Raw genomic sequence first — 20,381 nt, 5'->3', positions numbered from 1 at the left:
AGGCATATCTGTGGATAATCAGTACTTTGCTTTTCCCATTTTAATGTTTTAACTATTAAAATAGATAAGAAACTAAATAGCAATAATAATGACTGTATACAAGCACGCACACTTTATATAGCTCCTACGGATTTTACCAGCAGAGTACATGCCTTAAATTATAGTGTTTAAATGATGATTTAATTGGGACTTGGGAAGCCAACAAGATATTCTTGTCTGAAGTAAACTTAAACACACTGTAGATAACCACTGTAATTTCCATCTGAAGGTAAAAAGCTCTTTTGCAGCTGGGCTAATTTGGGTGGGCAAGCAGTGAGGAGAATCCCTTTCCTCCAATTTAGAGGAGGTTATTTTGCAACCTGAATTTGAAATCCCACAGGGGGAAAACATTTTCTGGCCATAACCCCAGCACATCCAGGGGTTAGAAGATCAAGTCCTGCGATATTCTCCACATGTGCACTCCTGATTGAGAGGCAACAGGGGCTGCCCAAATTAGGGCCACCACTAAATAACATTTGCTTTGCTTTTTTTTTTTTTTTTTTTGGCTCCTTGCAGCTTTCCTGCATTTCCAGCTGAGCTTGTTCAGCTGTGCACAGGGGCTTGGCCCATGACTATCTAGGATCCCCCAAAGAGCTCCACACTCTGATTTAATACAATTATCAACACCAGATTAAACTGAAGCCATCACCACCACCACCACCCTGCAGCAGGCTTTGCATACCCAGCTGAAGCTGCTCCATTACAGCCAGTAGCACAGGAGGCTGTACACAGTACTGGAGCACCAGTCCCACCCCACCCTCAGCTCTCTTCACTCGTAGGGACCTACAAACATGGGATGACAGATTATACCTTGTGTGCATGGTCCAGCTCAAACACATGCTCACAGCACTGCTTCTTGGCACCAAAGCGCTGATGTTCAGAGCTACAGTCTCTCCTCTTGCTCCTGCAATTGCACACCCGGTATTTGTTACCTGCTTTGAAGCATACAGACATGCTGTTACCGGTCTGAGTTAAACAGACCTCCGTGTAGCTCGCTGTGTTTCTTGGGGATGTGTTTAGTCACATAGCACTGCCGTTTACTGACAAGTCTCAGCTCAACTCCAGAGCAAACAAGCCTCCAGATAAGCCAGACCTGGCCAGAGCTGCAGTTACAGCCGATATTTTTTTAGGAAAGATTTCTTCACTGAAAGGGTGGTCAAGCATTAGAAGCATTAGGCTGCCCAGGCAGGTGGTGGAGTCACTGTCCCTGGAGGTGTTTAAAAAAAACACATAGTTGTGGTGCTTAGGGATGCTGTTTAGTGGTGGGCTTGGAGTCCTGGGTTAACAGCTGGACTTCATGATCTCAAAGGTCTTTTCCCAACCTAAGTGATTCTATGATTCTCTACTGGGACACCAAAACCATCTTGCAACAGGCAACAAAAAGGGCAAAGCTTCTGCTGAGTGTTGATTGCTGTCACTCACCCTCCAGGGTGACTATATAGGTATAAAATGTGTAAAAAAGCTCATAAGGAAGAGGAGCCATAGCCCAACAGCAGCTTCAGAGAGGGCTTTGGGGTCTTGCCTGCTCCCAGCCCAGGTTTCTGGGCCAGCTCCAGCATTGCCTATTACAAACCAAGGGCTGTGCTACTGGGGATGGTAAAGCTGAACTGGCCACGTGTTGGGGAGAGCTGATCAGAGTATTTTAGTTGGTGTCTGCAAAGGCATTTAATTGGGATAGGTTCTGCTCTGTGGCGGTGGTAAAATAAAGCCAGATATGAGTCACATTCAGACTTATCTGTTCTCACATCACAGGCATATTTTCCAGGTATTGAGCAGCACTTTCCCAAAGACTTACTAACTTGAAAAGCCATTTAAATATTAATTTTCCAGTTCAACTTGCATGCTGGGTAGGTTCTTCCAAGTGCTCCAGGGTATAATTAGTTTCTCCAAAAGCATCTTCCCACCAGGCATTTTGCTAGTGCTGACCACATTTTCCCTTCCACATCTCCCCTCCTCCCCAACCTCTTAAAGCTTCGCTGAATTTCTATGCACTGCCTCCCGCAAAGGTTATCATCTTATGTTTAATAGGGGGGAAAAAGACAGTGCAAGAGATTTACTGCAAATGGAAGCCATTACTGGAGCAGTTGTCAAATGAAAGAACAATATAATAATGTCTAGCCATAAAGATATGAAGAGTTGCCTGTCAGAGACAAACACCTGACTTGTAAAATTAGCCTGGGCAGCTGCTGCAAGCTTTTGACAGGCAGGACAAGATCCTCACGACACATGGTTAAACACCCAGGTGTTTTGTGGCTATACAGGCTCAGAACTGGGCACCCAAGCTGGGACCAGCCAGAGGGAGATGCATCAGCATCCCAAGACCACAGGAGGTTTGTGTGAAGCAGAGCCAGGGGTCCAGCTCAGCACCATCCCAAGGGTCCTCAAGGGGTTACCACATCCCCTGGGTTTATTCAGGCACTGGATGTCTCCCAAAGCTAAACATGTCATCTGCCGCACAGCTGTAGCTCACTGAGGCAGCCAACCCCAACTTTTGGGTTAAGTATTATGTAACTAATACCAGATGGTGTTGAATTCTTTCTGCCCCTTGAGCCATAAGGTCAGGTCATACAGGCTATGAAACCACCACTAGAAGCTTGTTATTTCTAAGTCTAGTGTACTGGCACAAACATTTTTCCTCATCTCTCCCAGTTCTGCCCTCCTGCCAAGAACTGGGGCAGAAACCCCTTCAGGCTTAACCAAATGGCTGTTAACCTTTCCAAAATAAAAATGCATGGACAAGTGGATACCAGTGCCCATCACAAGGGAGGGAAACATATTAGCAGAAGAATCTTTGATTTGTGTCTGAGAACCAACATCTCCTATCAAGGACCATCCAGCTTCTCTCTCCATATACACCAGCACCTCTCCATCACACAGGTGCTGGACCTCAGCTCTCCCCTCCCCCCAGAAAAATCCCCAAATCACTTACTTTCAGCAGCACAGTCAGTTCTCACACCTCCTTTCCTCCAGATGCACACATCTGATAGATCAAGGCTACACCAACACCCAGCTCCTAATCTCCATTTCAAGAGCTTGCGCTCCTCCTGCAACCTTTTATAGCTGGATCACATCATCATTAGGCCCCAGGCGCAACAGTCCCAGGTGCCTTGTAACCCTTCCTTGCTTGCTTCAGGAGGGCCAGTGATACCAGTAGCAGCTCCAGGGGCTGCCTCTATGTTTTGTGAGTGCAGTGCTACTTGTTTTGGTGTCTGGATGTGAAAGTGTTGGCCACCATGATTTGTAAGCCAGTTTAAGATATGGAAAAAAGCATGGCAGGAGCCTTCCTAGCGCTGGCTGCTAACTGAGGTGGTCAGCCTAGACCAAATGCAGAGAAAATCCCATCACAAGCTTGCTAGCAATACATGCTTTTAAACAGCCTGAAGGTTGATTCCTGCTGTCTTTAGACATAGCTTAAGAAGGAGCTGAAGCCCCTGTGGTATCTGCAGGAGTATCTGCTCTTCTGAAACACTCCCGAATAAGGCATTTGATGCAATCCAAAGGATCCAAAACCCCAAAAAGCCGCTCTTCAGCATTGCCTTTTGGAGGCAGAGCTCAAGAGTTATCTCAGAGAGAACTTTAATGTCCCCAGATACTGAAAGGTATAGAGGAAAGCTGTCCTTAACTTGAAACTTTGGCGCTACTGTTCAAATTACAGAGAGACAGTATTGCCTGAATGCTGGGTGAACAAGCTTCTGCTTGCGTCAGTAAATATATAAACAAAAAAATGAGCCATGTTTTATTTTGCAGTCGAAAGGGAGGAACCACAGTTCGTGGTCATGTTTTTTTTTCTTCCTAACAGGGTTGTCCACCAGAAAAGGGAAAGGTGGAAAGCTGAGGCTTTCCTGTTAAAGATGGGCTGCAGCTGGCAGTGACGATGGCTGTGGCAGACCAGTGGTTTTTCTCCTGACCTTGGGAACACAAAGAATTAAAAAACCTCCTCCATCAGGGAGGTGTTGCCTGGGTTTTTGGCTCTGCATGCCCGTGTGCTGGCACCAGGCTGGACATGGGTGCAATGATGCAGCTGCGAGCAGAGTCCTGCCCAATACATGGGTGCCCCCATCCCAGTAAACTGTGTTGGTGGAATACCAGGAGGCTCTGCCCCATGCACTAGGGAGGCAAGCATTCCTCAGCCAGGACTCTTGGCTTTGCATAGGGCAAGGTATAGGATGAGCACTATACCTTCTGCATGCGTGTGCCTGCTGTATCTACCAGTGTGAAGTTAGGAAAAAAATACCAGCAAACATTAACAAGCCAATAGATGACTCTGAATAGTCTGTTCCATTGCTCAACTAGTCAAGCCTCCCCAAACCTGCAGTATTAAAGACTGCCCCAAAGTCCTCAGAGAGACTCGTATGAACTGGGACGGTCCCTGCAAGCAGCTGCTTGTGGGATGTGATGGAAGAGCGGCACGCACTCCCCCAGTTTCTGGCTAGGCCATCAGCCCCCAGCATGAGGAAGCGCTAACACCAGGCAACTTTGCACAGAGGCTTAACTCGCTTCTGAGCTCTGATGGTGAAATAAGGTGTTTTTAATAGAAAAATTAGAAAGGAAAATGGTTATTGAATTTTACTACAAAACCCCAAGGCAGAATAAGGAATAGGATGTAAAAATGTTTGAAGAATTTAAACCTGCAGTATGGAAGGGCAGAGTGTTAATAACAGCAGCCTTAATTACCCTAACTTACAGTGGGTGTACCCTGTAATAATTTTCAAGTATCGTTCAAGTGATCATAACAGGTTTGACCCACCGCTTCTTAAATAAACTGCTGTAATTATTAATATGCATGTATGATCAGGAGCTGCCGGAAACAACATCTCGAGTCTGTTATTGTGGAGCAAAAGACGTGGGTACAAATCTTGCCCTTGATAATTTTTTTGTGCATGGGTTATGGACCAAGCAGGAGGTAGACGGTGTGCAAAAAGATGCAAGCAGCATCTACACAGCACGCTGGGAGCATGTGGGCAGGGGGTGTGTATGAATCTTTGCATCCTTCAGAGTGACTGAAGAGATCAAACGCCCTGTTTCTGCTCCAGAGACATTAGCTTAGTCTTCCCCGTCCATCCCTTTTGTGCATGTGTTTTGATGACAGTGTATGAATGGGGTGGATAATCCAACCTCAGCTCCATGGGGAGAGCTGGTCACAGCGATACTCACCAGCTTTGCCTCCCACTGACTAAGTATGTATTTTTTAATCCTGTCCTTTCAGTGCCTAGAAGAAGGGGACAGGCTCTCTCTGCTCCTTGCCTCTACACAGCAGAGGGCATGGATTAGCCCTGAGTGAAGCATCTTGAGAGCCGTGACCATCTGGCTGTCATTAGTTTGATTTGATTTGATGGAAATGGACAAATGTAACAATTAGTATAGCAAAGCCTCCTAATTAAAAAAAGAAAAAAGAAAAAGAAAAAAGATGACGGTGATTGAGGATGGATGGGTTTTTAATTTTGTGCATGAATGAAATAACACGTTAATTAAAATCCAGGGTTTATTTATTTTTAGTCTCATTTTGTAGCAAGCTGCTTCAAGGTCCCTGAACCTGGCTGACAGATCACATCTTTGTACCACAGCCCTTGAAATCCTCCATGCTGGATTTCTTCTCTCCTCTCCTCCCCCCTCGTCTCCTCTCCTCCTCTTCTCCTTCTCCCTCTCCTCTCCTCGTCCCCTTCTCTCACCTCTGCTCCTGCATTTCCTCCCTGACAGCCCACAGCCCCTCACCGGAGGGTGGGTGGTTGCCTACAGTAGGAATAGCATGAGGACAGTAAGGTACAGGGAAGAGCCTGGCACCATGGGGTATTTCAGGACTGTTTTATTGAAGTGCCACCATTTCAACTGCAGGTGGAATGGAAGCAGGAGGCATTCAGCCCTCAACATCAACTGGCATTGGAGATGTCTAGGTTAGTGACTTAACTTTGAAGCTCAATAGGTATTCTAGAAGAAGTTTCAGATGGGAACTAAATATACTGCAGGATAGTGACTACAGTTCCCCAAATGCAGAAAGAATGCCAGCAACAAATCCATCCATGATTTATTCCCTGATGGCAGAGGATGCGTTGACCTGATTCGGGAAGCCACTGGATGGCAAATGCTTTGGATGTGATGGTCCCATCATAGCACCATCCAGTGCATGGCGGATGATGGTGCCACCAGCCTGCTGGGTCTCGGTGGGAAGAGGGGTAACCACCCCAGTGTGAGGTGGGCATAGCATTGCTGTTCTAATAGGTTTCTTTCTCTGAAATGCTTTTGTTCTAAATTAATACTGTGCGTGAGGAAAGCTGGCTGGCCAGCAGGTAACCTAGTAAACTGGTGAAGTGCACATCAGTCCCAGTCAAACCCTATGTGTTTGTAGGAGTCACGACTGGGAAGAATAGTCTTGTTCTGTGAATAAATAATTGCTCATAGGAAAGCTTCTCCCAGCAGGGTCACATTAGTACCCTGAGAAGTGACAGAGTCCAAAAATTCAGCATTTGTAAGAATACCAGTGTGACAAGCACAATGAGATTATGAGGCAAAACCCCCCGTTGTTTCAGTGTGCATTGGCTGGGATTTGTGCCTGCCCCTGTTCTGCCTGGCAAAATGCGTATTCATGGCTGAAACAGTGCAGGTTTGGGCAGTAGTTACCCAAAAGCCTAACTGGAGGTGTGCCCACATGCTGTATTTTAACCTTTTTTTCCCCCTCTTCAAATTATCTTTAGGAAATACCTGCATGAAACTTTTTTTTTTTCATTTTGTTTCAGCTTTTCATTTTGAAACTACATTTTTTCTGTTGATTTCATAATAAAAACTACAGAAAGAGTTTTAAAAGGCCACATAGCAAAGAGGATTAAAGAACCTGAAAATGAAACCAAACAGCTTAGGGATTTTTTTTTTCCCTCTGGTCCCCTTTGGTTCAGCCAGTGAACCAAAAAAACCCCATTATTCATAAAGCTGAAATGAGTTGTATAAGCATTCAAGAATTAAATGCAATTAAATATGTGTATGCAGCCTAACAGCAAGGTGATTTCTTTGCAAGTTGTCTGGCTGTGTATTAAGAGTTGCAGTTGGTGGGCTTGTCACCAAGTTACATTATTTCCCCTGAGATCAAAACAAATCAACATTTCCCCACTTGGTGTTTTTGAAGACGATGTTTCAGTAACAGCTGAACAGCAGGGTCTGGAAGTGAACTGGATTATAGACAGAAGGAATATTAAAGTGGAAGAAAAATTCAAAGACTACATGAACTCAAGGAGAGGAAATGGAAGAAATTATTTTATATTTTTAAAAATTATTTAGGTTTTAATGATACAGTGTGTGATTTCTCACGTAGGTCACAAATTTAACACAACTGTGCCAGTACCCCTGCAAATTACCAACCCTGAAGTAATTTGATAAAATCAGACTATAATGTGATCAAGGAGATAGGTAAAAAAACAGAAGAGCAGGCGTTTCAGCAGTAAGGGGACCAACATTTAAACATACCAGATTTTCTGTTCTGGAAGAAAAATCACAAGAAAAATATAACTGCAGGCTCTTAGGATGGGATATCTTGCAGTGTATACAGTACTCACATTTAGGAAATAACCAGGGCATTATATTGCTGGTTATTCTTTGATTATACACACTTCCATGCAAGGTCAACATTTTTTTTTTTTTTTTTTTTTTTGTGTACTATGTTCTGGGAGCTCTTTTGCTGTTTCTTTCCTCTGTCAGTCTGTGGCTTTCTCCTCCTGACAGCTGCCGGCTTCACTAAATGAAGGACGGATTTTTCTGCAGTGAAAGATGCTTTTTTCTTTAGGGGGGAAAAAGGGGGTGGTGGTGGGAGATATAATTGTACTCATCACCTGCAGGCAGATATATTGCAATTTTGTTTTTCAAGGATATGATGAAACATCTAGTTTGCTCATCCGGGTTTAGTGGAAGAAATTGAGCTGGTTTTCTGCAGGGGCATGAGAAACTGTATAAATAAGGATCCCCTCTGGCTGGACTGATACCCACAGGGGACAGGCCTCCCAACATCCCTCCTTGGTAAGGATGGTCTCCCATCACTTACCCTACCCGGTCCCTGTAAGCGATATGCCCCCAAGATTGTACGGGACTGGTAACTGCTGGAGACGATGGGGTAGGCTCTTCGCTGGTGCAAACAGTGGGGTCTCTCTTGGTTTTTAGGGTGATGACTGCTCACACCACACACACACTCAGCCCTGTTTGACCTCATGGGGAGCAGTACAGGTCTTAGGGTTAGGGGTAGGGTTAGGGGCAGGGTTAGATAGCTTGGGGATGCTGTACTGATAACGTAAGCCTGATTTATTTTTTAATAATAAAAGGTTGTATGCAGGAGTTTTTGCAACCCTTAATGCTCCTGCTTGCAAATCTCTTCGTCAGAATTAATGTGAGATGCAAATATCATTTAATTTGATCAAATAAGCAATAAAACCTGGCTGGCTCAGCTGGCACAAGCACCCTCCAGCCAGAGCAGCTGTACTGCTTTACACCTGTGGAGGTTTTGGCCCAAGTTTTGCTATAGCTGAGCTCCAGCCAGTAAAACCAACATTGATTTTCAATTCTCCAAGTAAAAAAGAGAATTGATTTTTTTTTTTTTCTGCAGGCAGGTGGAAGAATGTTACCACCAGCACAGCTTTTCTTAGCGTGAAACTGGGCTAATCAACCTGCAACAGCCTGCATGGTAAAGAATGTGCATTCATGGAAATGAGTATTTGTTTTGCTTTGTTTTTAATAAAATAATAATAATAAATATATGGTTCTTCAATAAATTATTATTTGTAATCAGAACTTTATAGTTGGAGAGAGACAAACCAGGAAAACATCCAACAAAGGGCAAGGAATGTCCTAAATAGGTATAAAAACACCGATAGCAGTTTGGAAACTCTCATCCCAAGTCAGGGGGCTCTTGGTTTTGGCCCCCCATCATCCCATGTGCATCTCTGCTTGCTGCCAGGTGACCTCCACGCGAGCACACCACAGATTTCAAGACACTGCTTCTTAATCTACGGAGACATACATTAGAAAAACTGATGGGGGGGAAGGGACAACCACATGGTTTTGGGTGACCCACATAAGTATGTCAAAAATTGCTAGAGAAAATGAGAAGGAAGAGAGCTGGGTTTCTTGTCAGTGCACTTTCAGGTGTTAAGTACTCATAGCTGTAGCTGTTTAAAAACAGCGGGTCACTACCAGCCTCCAACAAGCAGCATGTGGCTGTGCTGTAGGAACCATCCATTCCTCTTGAAAACAATGGTGGCTGTTTATAAGAAACAAATTAAGCATTTGCTATGGGTAAGTGTGCTGACAAAAGGAGCAAATCTGTGAGTAAAAAACCTGCACATTCAATGGAAATGTTTCCTTATACATAGAAATGCCACTGAAACAGGTGTTTTGCTTGCATTTTTTTTTGTTGAAAAAGGCTGTATTTCAGGCTAGTTTCCCCACTGTATCTGCATGCTACAGGCATGCCCCACCTGGGAACACATGGGAAAGGAGTTACCTGCCATTCCTTGTTTCTGTCAGAAGTACCTTAAATATTTTAATGCTTAAAGATAACCAAGATCCAGGACAATGGCAGGAAATACCAGATGAGGGCATCAGCATCTCTAGCCTTATGTTTTTGATATTATAAACCATTCTGTTTAATTAAAGACCCTCAAGCTCCCTGCATGATCCTATTTATAGATGGTGGGGGAAGGATAAGCTCCTCTAGCGATTTTGTGCATCTCTTTCACTTTCCTCAAGATTTCTCCACACGTATGCATCCTACCATGTGTTGAAGTTGCCTTTATTGATCTCTTCTGACAGTGGGGTCTTAGTAATTTATTGCAAAGGGTGTAATAAATAATAGTAATGAATGTCATCAACTAGCATCTGCTGCACAGGAACCATGCCTGCAGCCATCAGCTCCAGACTGAAACATAGACTCATAGAATGGTTTGGGTTGGAAGGGACTTTAAATATCATTTAGTTCGAACCTCCCTGCCATGGGCAGGGACACCTGCCACTAGACCAGGTTGCTTCAAGCCCCATCCAGCCTGGTTTTGAACGCTTCCAGGGATGGGGCAGCCACAGCTTCTCTGTGCGACCTGTTCCAGTGCCTCTTATAGATGTAATCAAAACATCTTTGATGATTCACTTCCCATCATTCCTCTACAGTATTCAGGATATAAATAGCTGTGGTTTAGGTACAAAAAACTTGCAAACCATCCTCCCGGTAGCCTTCTATCCTTCTATGTAACAGGACAACTCCAGCAGGGTTAATGGCTGCTGTTGCAGGGTATGAAGGGAATATCAATCATAGTTCGTTTGTCATCAGGTATCTGGGGTGGACACATGCTCTGCAGAGCAGGACTGACAGACTTGTCAGGATGTGTGGGGTTCAGTTACCAGGAGGGACCATTTCATCCATAAGTGAGACATTTAGGGCGAACACGGAGGATAACCACGTAATGACATGTGAAGTATTTCTTAGCTGGTCACCCAGGGACAAGCAGCATTAGAAATGGAGCTGGAGCATTCCTTGGCCAAATACTAATTAGAAGGAATGAAGAAAAATAAATGTGCAGTGAAAAGCCTTTCTAAAATGGTGATGTAGCCTGCCTAATCTTTATAAATGCACTGGCTAAAAACCCCTGATCTCCTCTAAGTGGGTAATAATGGAAAAGCACCAGAGGTTTCAAATGGAGGTCAGGTGAGTTCTAGTTAATGCAAACATTAACTCCATTCCAGCTGGGAGCCTTTCATGAAACATCTCCCATTAAATATGGCAGTCACAGGGCTCAGCAAAAGCTTTGCCATCCCAGTTGCTTCAAACGTGAGCCCATGCATGCAATGCGAAGCCTGGTTCCCTTTAGACAACCCTTAAAACATCTGCAGCAATTGCATAGTCCTGTTGGCCAAGTCCTTTGTTAAAAAACTTGCTGCTGTGGAAGTTCTGGGAAGGATAAAAGGTGGCACCAAGATTCTGCTGCTTTCCAGGCAATAGCTGCATATCTGGGACTGCTAGAAAAAAGCCCAAGGCTTCATGGAGGATCAAGACATATGCCAATAACTGCTGACTGGTAATAGCTATGAGAGCCAGCTATCCATTGTATCACCTAGTCCCAGGTATGCAAAACACAACTACAACACTAATTAAGTCATGCTCTTAAGTTGAAGACATCATACTGCAAAAGATCATGATCATTGTAGTGCTGGTATTCAGTGTCTCATCATTATTTTCATGTATTGCTCGTCCTCCATGGTTTTGGCAGATGGAGCCTTTGGAAGGAAAAAAACCCACACCTAGGACTTGAATCCTAGGTGTAATGGATATGCTATGCATGGCTTAAGCAGAACCCAGGTGCAGCAAGCCAGTTTATCCCAGTCCCCAGAAGCTGAGCTGACTGGAAACACTGGGGTCATACAGGGGATGCACGGCGGTCACAGGGATGCACACTGCTGGCCAGATTTCTAAATGTTTGTGCTGTGCCTTCAGCTTTTAATTGCTGATGATTTGAAGAAAACTGCTGGATAAGGTAGCTTAAAGATTCACCTTTTCTGGGAAAAAAACCCCCTAAAAATCACAAAATAATCCAGATAATAGCAGTGTTCAGGAAGAGTACAAGATGCAGCCTCATGACCTCTGAGATGGAGCATCTGAGAGAGAGAAAGCACTAAGCAACATGGGCTATGTTGATGGTGTGGGCTGTGCTTGTTTCATCCTAGCCTTTAACATGGACATCCCATTGTCACCTGCCATCCAGGTGTCTTCTCGCAGTGCTGACTCTCTCCCAAGACACTGGGAACAGCCATGGGCATCGAGTGAATGCTTGCAATGTGCCCAATGAGTGTTCATCAGCAGAAGATTAATGCAAAGGAGAAATCTGCAGAGAGATTAGCGAACCGATTCAGACACCAGACAAGGCGACTTCAGTCGCTCTGTAAGGAATACATTTGTACATAAGCTAACAACTCTGCTACAGTTTCATACGTCATTAGGCTAATGTTCTGTTTAAATAGAGTTATCAATCATTTTGTTATTAAACTCCTTTGTGCCTGGCAACAAATTGATGGGAAACGAAAGCATTAGTAGGTTGTCTGAGGATTATAAAATGGTACTTGTAAAGCTCCCACTGCTTCTGCGGAAGGCGAAAAAGCGCAGTGAAGCTAATTGATCGTGCCAAAACAAGCCTCCAAAAGTGCTGCAACTTAAACAGAAATAACAGAGTTGCCTTTTATTTGTTCTGACATGCTTCAGCCTTCCAAGCAAACATTTGGGTCACAATTTCAGCCTGTTTTCCACAAGTCCTGAAACTTTGTGGTTTAAAAAAAAAAAAAAAAAAAAAAAAAGAAAAAGAAAAAAATAAAAGGAAAGCTGCATCTCATGAAACCTGTAGTTCCAGCAGATTGTACCTTGAGGAAGATGTGAACTGACACTAGACTCCTTATTTCAGAATTAAAATGCTATACTCTTGCTGAGAAGTTATTAAATACCTAAGGAAAAAAGAAATCATAATTTGCTCTTGTAGGTCTTTATTCTAGTGATCAGTTGCTGAGAGGTACTGTAATAGTGCCCTGCTTAATTCTTTTTTGAAGTTTGTCACTTAAACTATGAGTAAAACTCTTCCATCTCACAATTACACTGTTAAGTTTCACTTCTATATTATGGTCATGGATTTTTCAGGGAAACCACATTTTGTGCATCACATCCTGCATGAAACACATTTTTACTTTTCCCAGGAAGCGGTTAAAAATCATGTTTATTAGCCCTGTCAACAGCAGCTGTTGAAATGCTATAGCTGTACTTGTTCTTCATTCCCACAGCTGTAGCTCCTCAAGGAGAACAATGAAAGGTCAAAGGCAGTGGCAGCCCATTTTCCTACACCAAGGTCTAAGTCTTTCTCCAAACTTCATCAACTTCAATACGAAAGCACAATCCCGAGTGGCACAGAGCAGGCGAAGAGACATCAGTTGTTCATTCTTTCTTCCAACAGAAGAAGAGGTGCCTTTGAGTCACACTGGTAAGAGCCAAATTCAGAAAGAGGGAAGAAGAGATGTCTCTTCACATGATGGGGAGAAGATCTGGAGCTTCCCTGCCCACGGACACTGAGATGCAGGTGCTCGCTTAGACTCAGGAGCAGCACTTGGAAATCCCATTAGGGTTAATGGAGAGGCAAAACACGTCAGGCTATGAACCTCTTAGGGGCTGGGGGAAGAGAGCTCCATTCCTGCCTACAGGCTCCAGTGTCAGGATGAACTGCAGGGTGGGGAGAAGCTCCTATGTTTTTATGCCAAGCAAATTTTGAACACCCACCTTCTGTTATTGATGCTTATTGGTCCAAAAGCCAGTTGCATCTTCTCCCTGCCTATCAAGGGGCTTTTCTACTTAAACAGCTTGAATTATAAATGTGAAACTGGGAAGAAAAAGGCTTTTGAAGCTTGATTGCCTCGCTCCAGGACCATGCCAGCAGGTGAGGAGCAACAGCAGACTCTTGTCTGCTTCCTAAGCCCCACCAAATGAATATCTTTTGCCCTCAGCTCTGATTCTGCTGCAAAGCCCGTGGCAGCAGCCACCTGGCAGTGCCTGCAGAGGGTTATGGCTGGTCACCTTGCTGTGACATACTTCAGACAGTGGCCTTGCAGAGCAAACAGACCTTTGCTTCACACCAAGAGAACAAAAGAGCAAACTGAAAGGCTCTGCAAAGTAATGCAGGGAATATAAGTCTTCTGACCATCTACTGTATGCTCTACAGACAAAATAGCTCCCTAAAACTTTAAATGTTATAAAAATGCCAAAAGCAGAAAAAAAGAAAAGACAACTATTGCACCATTATCCGTAACATTTTATGTCTCCAAATCCTATGTATATGAATTTTTCATTTTTTTCTTTAATAAGTACTGGCACATCAGAGTATCGTAAAAGTGAAAGAGAGCACAAGGGATAATACATTGTTGGGGAGAGGAATAAGCAATAGCAAGTAAGCCCACAATCTGGAAAGTGAGCTTGTTTTCAGGTATTTGAGGCTGGAAACAATTTTTCTTTTAGTTTCGTGTCTGAAGTCAACAGCCTTAATTCTTCCTTCGTTACAAATTAGACAAATAACCATAACTAAGTCAATTTAGTTGGAGACTAAATAATGAAAGAGAATAATCCCAAATTAAGGTTTCCATTCATAACATTACTTCAGAGCAGTTAAGGTGGCTTGGGTGCTTATTTTTGCATTTCTATGTCCTAACATCTTCGTGCTTCTCTTTAAAATGTTAGTAACTTAAATTTAGATTTGAACTTAAATTCCTGAGTGTGCATTTTCTTGGGGCTGGAGCATCCCCATGGTGTGCTTTACCCGTAAACTCAAACCTAATTCCCCCCTCTTGTTGTTTTCTAGAGCTGTAGCCAAATAGATGACATTAATAATACATGTTCAGGCTGCACGCTGTGTGCTGCCGTCGCATCCTCACTGAGAATCTGTTCCTTTTAATGCAAATAAGTCCAATAACAAATTGATATATTTTCCCATTTGTTTTGGTTTGGAGAGGAATACGGATTAGAGCTGCCTTTTCAGCACGTGAAGGAAGCAGATGCAGGAACATTCACGGGAGCACATGGGACGCTGGCTGGTTTAATCTGCCACAAAGTCACCGCTACTCATTTCCTCTGAAATATTTATCAGCTGCTGTGCTGGCAGCGCTGTCACTGTCTCCACACCAAGCTCAGTCCTGCCCCGAACTCCTCCTCGAGGAGGTGGCAGTGCCCTGCAAGCATCGACAGAGCAATTTCATAAAGTGGTGCCAGGGGCGAGCTGTGTCTGACACCGAAGCAGATGTGAAGTTATGGCCTTTTTTTCTTGTGGAATCTTAAATCTCAAATATAATTAGTTAAAAGCCTTTCTAATAACATCATCCTCCTGATGGGGTGCCTTTCTGGAAAGTCAAGGTAAAACTTTGGCTGGTAAGGGGCTGATGGTACAAGCCAGAGCAAAGCGAAGCGTGGGCAGATGCGACGGCGAAGCAGTGAAGCCCTCGCCCTTTCCCAGCTGCGCCCAAGCACCGCAGCCCGCACCGCTCCTGCTCTTCCACGCCCGGGCTTCTTCCATGCTTTCCCAGCCACAGAGCAACTCTGTGACGGGCATAAAGATTTACAGACCTGATTTTGAACCCACTTGATGTGTGACACAGGCATTAAATCCATCATTCTGGAAAGAAGAGCAGGGCTTTCGGCTCCGTGGCCGCCTTGTGTTGCTGCCTGTGCCAGCAATGCTTTCACAATTCAACACTGCTCAAAGTCTTAGCTTACAGTAGAAAGGCAGGCATACACCACGGCTCTGCGGGCTGCTTTTAGCCAGCCAGTTGAACTCCTGACACACTGGCACTATTATTTTTGTTAAAAACATGAAAGATGGTAATGTTAGAGCAGGGCCTGGGGCTAGTCTGCAAAGATCACTACAATCACTTGCAGGTGACTTATCTCTGTAATGTGGTGAGTCAAACTTCTGGTGTATGGGCTTTCTATTAAAGATAGATGAGAAAAAGGTCCTTCAGAGGACTGCCAGTAACTAGCTGTCCAAATGGGCAGCCGTCTAGTGAGCCAAGCTCCTCTCCATGGAAAAGCCTTTTTTCTGTCTAGACACTTCCTTTGTGCTCATTCCCTGCTCCCACGCCTGCACCTCAAGAGCATGGAGACTTCCAGGCAAAGGGATCTTAATAAGCAGGATACCTTTAGAAGCCTGTTCAGAGGACAGAAAGCTCCAGCAGCCCAGGCAAGCACCAGGGCATCAACCAGAGCAGGAGAAACTCCCCAGGGCACCTGCATCCGTTACCCCAAGCTGCAGAACATTTGGAGTAGGAGAAGAGAAAGGAGAAGCTGTTAGAGCTTTGCTACCCTTTATAGCATAATTTAGGGTTGGTTAGAGCAGAAAGGTAGGTAAAACACGCACGAGATCCTGCAGCTTTGCAGTACCAGAGCAAGCTCTAAAATATAATGATACAATGTAAAATGAAGGTGTTTTCCACAGAGCAAGCCTGTGAGCAAGAGCTCCCGAGTTTCTGGGGCGGGCTGAAACCATGGGAGATCTCAAGTTGAAAAAGGGTGTAGCAGTAGCACCCTGGAAATGCGGAGATATTGTTGGGGCTCCGACATGGGATGGACCCTTCTCAGTGCCTCGAGGGCAGCAGCCCTTTGGGGCATATGAACAAACAGAGATTTCTGATCCTCTGAAATTACGCCACTGCTTGCAAGCTTAACAGAACAGAATTAAGACAAATACCTAAACATCACAAAGATGATGAAATCTAGAGAAATCTGGTGCAATAGGAACCTTCCACCACCACCATTTCATGCGCTAAAGCCTCAGAATCAGCACAACTGCTTTAGCAGCGCCAAGGACAAATCAAAGAGAAAAAAGCAAAACAAAAGAATCTCTTCTAGTTTGTATCATAAAAAGTGTCTGAAACAGTAAGTCATGCTACCCAAATGCATATTAAAATATTTTTTAAAATACTGTGACCTCAAAAGAATTATAGAAAATAAAGGACAGTGAAATTCACTGCCTAATGAAGTCATTGCTACAGATACCTTACAGCACACAAACCCAATTGCCTCATGTTCATTGTGCTTAATTTGTAAGGCAATGCCTGTTTTCAACTATGAGTAGTCTAAAATTAACTCCATCCTTAGCCTTTGACACCAACTGCATTAGACTTTTTTCAACAGCAAGGTTAAGCATAAAGAGACACCCCAAAGAATCACATTTAAAATGCCTGCAAATCAGTCATAGTCAAGCATAACTTTATAAAAATATCTGATTGCTGAGCTGCTGCTTGCATAAATGAAAAGTTAAGAGACAGAATAAACAGCACAAGGCACATCTGTAGTGTTATGAGAAGAACTGACCTCTTTGGGGACTCGGGGCTTGTATCTTGTTGCAAATCGCATTCTGCGTGCTGACGCCCAGAGCCTTTAGAGCTGGAGGTAATGCTGGAGGAAATGCCAGTACCACGGCATTTCACACAGCAGACAACTGGGTCGAAGCATCTATGTGCTCTGCAAAATGCAATCAGATATGATAATTTGATGAGGTTACACCTTGCACTCACCCAGCACTGTTAGGAGCTCTTGCACAGAAGCTGCCTGCCCAAAGCAGCTGGGACTGGCCTGGCTTATCCAGTACTTATGAAAGCTGCAATTCTGGCAAGCCCCATGTAAATAAGGCATCATTCCTAGCTGATAATCTAAAAACCTGAAATGTACCACATATCAGAGAGCACCAGGCATGTTGCAGTGAGCCATCCTCGCTATGGATTAGGTCCAGGAATAACATATGAGGGTTCCCAGACTGTCTTCAGGGTGTCCTTGGAAATTCATCGCTGATGAAGGTTGGGCTTGACGGCAGGGAAGCAAACCAAGCTCCCATTGCCTGCTCTGCTGCGGAAACCTGCTGTATGGAGTCTGCAAACTCTAAAGAAAATCATTATTAAAGTAGAAATATATTACAACACCTCTAGGCAACTTGTGGAGGCCTCTCAAACAACACCGAAGTGAGTGGGAAAACCGAGATCCGTATTTTTATGACTCCTGTGAGACAGAAAAAAAATAATCAGTAACCATCCCTCTGCTCATCCTGCTGTCACCAGGGTCTTCCATACATCCAGTGCTGCCCTGGGAGCCCCCAGCAGCTCCAGCTGGTGATAGAAGCTGCCAGCAAGAATGAAGAAATTACTCATCCAACTGAACGTTTTAACAAAGGGAGATGGTGGTTTGGCTATGAAAAATGTAGCCCTGGGCTGGGAAGAGTTAAACACCTCAAGTCTGCACAACAGCACAGGATTTTCCAATTCTTTGCTGGTTGGTTTGTGGTTTGGTTGGTTTTTTCCCCTCCCCTTTGAATAGGTTGGTTTGTTTCCCTGGGAGGCTAGCAGTCACACACAATAGGCAGATTTTTCAATTAAGCCATTTTTTTCCACTTTTAGTCTTCAATGGAGCCCAGGTGCCAATTGTTTGCTGCTTAGTTTTTGCCTTCCCCTTCCTGCCTACAGTTTAACCGCTTGCTCTCTTTCCTGCTTTTGGGGGTGGTGTTTGATCAAATACACTCCTAATGCAGGTGGCAGATAAAGGATTACCAAATGGCTTGTTAATGCTCTGTATCAGGTATGAGTGACATTAAACAAGGCAGTATATGAACCTTCCATCTATGAATTTGCAACATAAAGTCAAATATTAACTAGTTATTTACCTTTCCTTTGAAGCCCTCTTTATGGCACATGTATTTATTTAGGGAAAACATTTTGCTTTTATTAAAAGAGAATAAAGATCACCAACAGGCAGCTTAGGCAATCCTCTCTTCTGATGTATTTAAGGCTAACAAAGACATTGCAATGGTTTTTCTTTTGAATCCCTCATCAACCCATCGGTTACTGGGGAGGCACCTCAGCAAGTTTTAATGCACCGCTGCCATCCCACACTCATTGAGAGTGACCTCGCCGGCTGCCCAAGCCTCCATAAACCATACATAAACATTTTACACACAGATCGGGGATTAAGTGAGGCCCAGGCTGGGGCTCAGCTCAGATGCGGTGTCACTGTTAGAGGTATTAAACCGTTCCATATATCAGATTGATTCTGGTTGTCATGTAGCCACTGTGTTGCTGTCAACATGCTCCGTTGCGGCTTACCCTGCCATTGTGATCAAGTGCTTGAGGTTCTGCCTCATGTATTAAATATCAAACTAGGTGAGCAGATAAAATCCTCTCTCTGCCATGTGCTTCACCCGTGTGTTGCTTTGCATCGTTATCAGAGAAGGGAAAAAAAGACATTGCTGATTTTAACACCCTTACGTCAGAGTTGCATCTTGGTGAAGAGCACCTGCATCACATCACCTGCAGCTATCAGCTGTCATGCCAGTGGGACAATTTCAGCAGGGGAAGACTGGGGAAAAAGAGGGAAAATGGGACATTTCATTAGAAAACAGCAAAGAACATGAGGATAAATCTAAAACTATACACCAAAGAGTTGAAAGAGCACATTTTTAATAAGAACAAGACATCCAGCCTGTGATGAGGAACTTGCTCTCTCTCCAGTTCCTCACAATACCAAAACCCATCAAAAAAACATCTGTGGCAACTGGATACTCCTTTCAGCCTTGCAGAGGGCCTTCTCCAGCACCATGCACCAGGCATTGCTCTGCCTGTACCACGCAGGGCTGAGCCACGTGTTGCCATCTGCATTTAAAAAAAATAATAATTTACACACAGGAGAAATAATTCACTATCAAAATTTAAAAAAGAATCCCCAAAGATATGGGAGAAGTGAGCATAAATGTCCAATAAAGCAAGACTGAGCTCTCCAGGAGAGAGATCATACTATGGAGCAGGAGTGGTATGATGAGAGGGAAGAAATATAGATGGACAAAGCTAATACTCTTTAGGGGGATTTACACACAATGTTTACATCCCAAACAGCATTTGTAAGTGAAGATTTAGTGATTTATCATATCCTGATTCACTCCTCACCTGCAAAAGTGTTAGGCAGAACCAGAGTGTGTCTCTGACCATGCTATTTGCTAGAAGCCATCACCTGCAAACCCAGAACAGCTTCACCCTTGGCAAACACTGGCCCCTTGGGGCTTTCTGAAGAGCTGAAGGTTCAGGAGGAGACCTCACAGGGGAACAGTTTCAAATATCAAAGGAGGGATTTAAAATTACATAAGGCCGTGAAAGCTGATAGGACCTGGAAGAAATTGAAGGAGCAGGTGTCTCAGCAGAGGATCTTTGGCCAGTGAAGCCAGATAAGCCTCCAAATCAGTTAACAGAGGGGACAGGAGTGAAGCCCAGCAGGAGATGCTGGTGACATGATCTCCTGCCCCAGCTGAGGGGGTCCCCAGAGAATCCAAAAAGACATGCCCCTGGGGCCAGCAGGCAGGATCTGACTGGGACCTCAGCACCTGTCTTGGGCCAAACCTGCCCTTAATTTTGCATGAACCACACAGAAAATTGGTGTATTTATGATTAGTGCTCTCTAGGTGGACTTGCTTGAAATCAGCACTGGGTTCCAAAACTGAAGCAGGAGGTGTGGGTAGACAGATCCTTCTTCAAGACTCAGCTCCAATACCAAGCTAAACCCCTGGCATTCGTATGCATTTGCAGGGATTATTAGATCAAGTAAAAGAATATTTCAGGCATTTCTTCAGTTCATCATTTAGGAACTTATTTGTAATAAGCTTCTTCCCCAGGAGATGTTTCAATTATACCTGTGCACACAAAGGAGAAAAAAATTAATACAGTGTTAAGATAGCTTAGCACAGAGAGCTGCGTGCACAGGATGAGCTGCTCCAGTTCTGCTGTGGTTGCTGCTCAGGGAGCGACAGCAGAGTAACAACCCAGAGACAGCT

The 20,381-nt window shown here is 44.1% G+C and overlaps 1 long non-coding RNA gene across 1 annotated transcript; it reads right to left on the bottom strand.

Moving 5' to 3' along the window:
* Positions 1–8,658: 8,658 nt before the first annotated feature.
* LOC119156363 lies at positions 8,659–20,231 on the bottom strand. Its single transcript, XR_005107088.1, has 3 exons — positions 19,504–20,231; positions 16,889–18,919; positions 8,659–11,882 (listed from the first exon to the last, which is right to left on the bottom strand). It is a non-coding gene; the product is annotated as an uncharacterized LOC119156363 (long non-coding RNA).
* Positions 20,232–20,381: the final 150 nt, after the last annotated feature.

Source organism: Falco rusticolus, chromosome 12, assembly GCF_015220075.1.
Source record: "Falco rusticolus isolate bFalRus1 chromosome 12, bFalRus1.pri, whole genome shotgun sequence".
Taxonomy (NCBI): domain Eukaryota; kingdom Metazoa; phylum Chordata; class Aves; order Falconiformes; family Falconidae; genus Falco; species Falco rusticolus.
The sequence above is the reverse complement of the archived record's forward strand: the minus strand, read 5'-3'. Positions and strand labels throughout refer to the sequence as shown.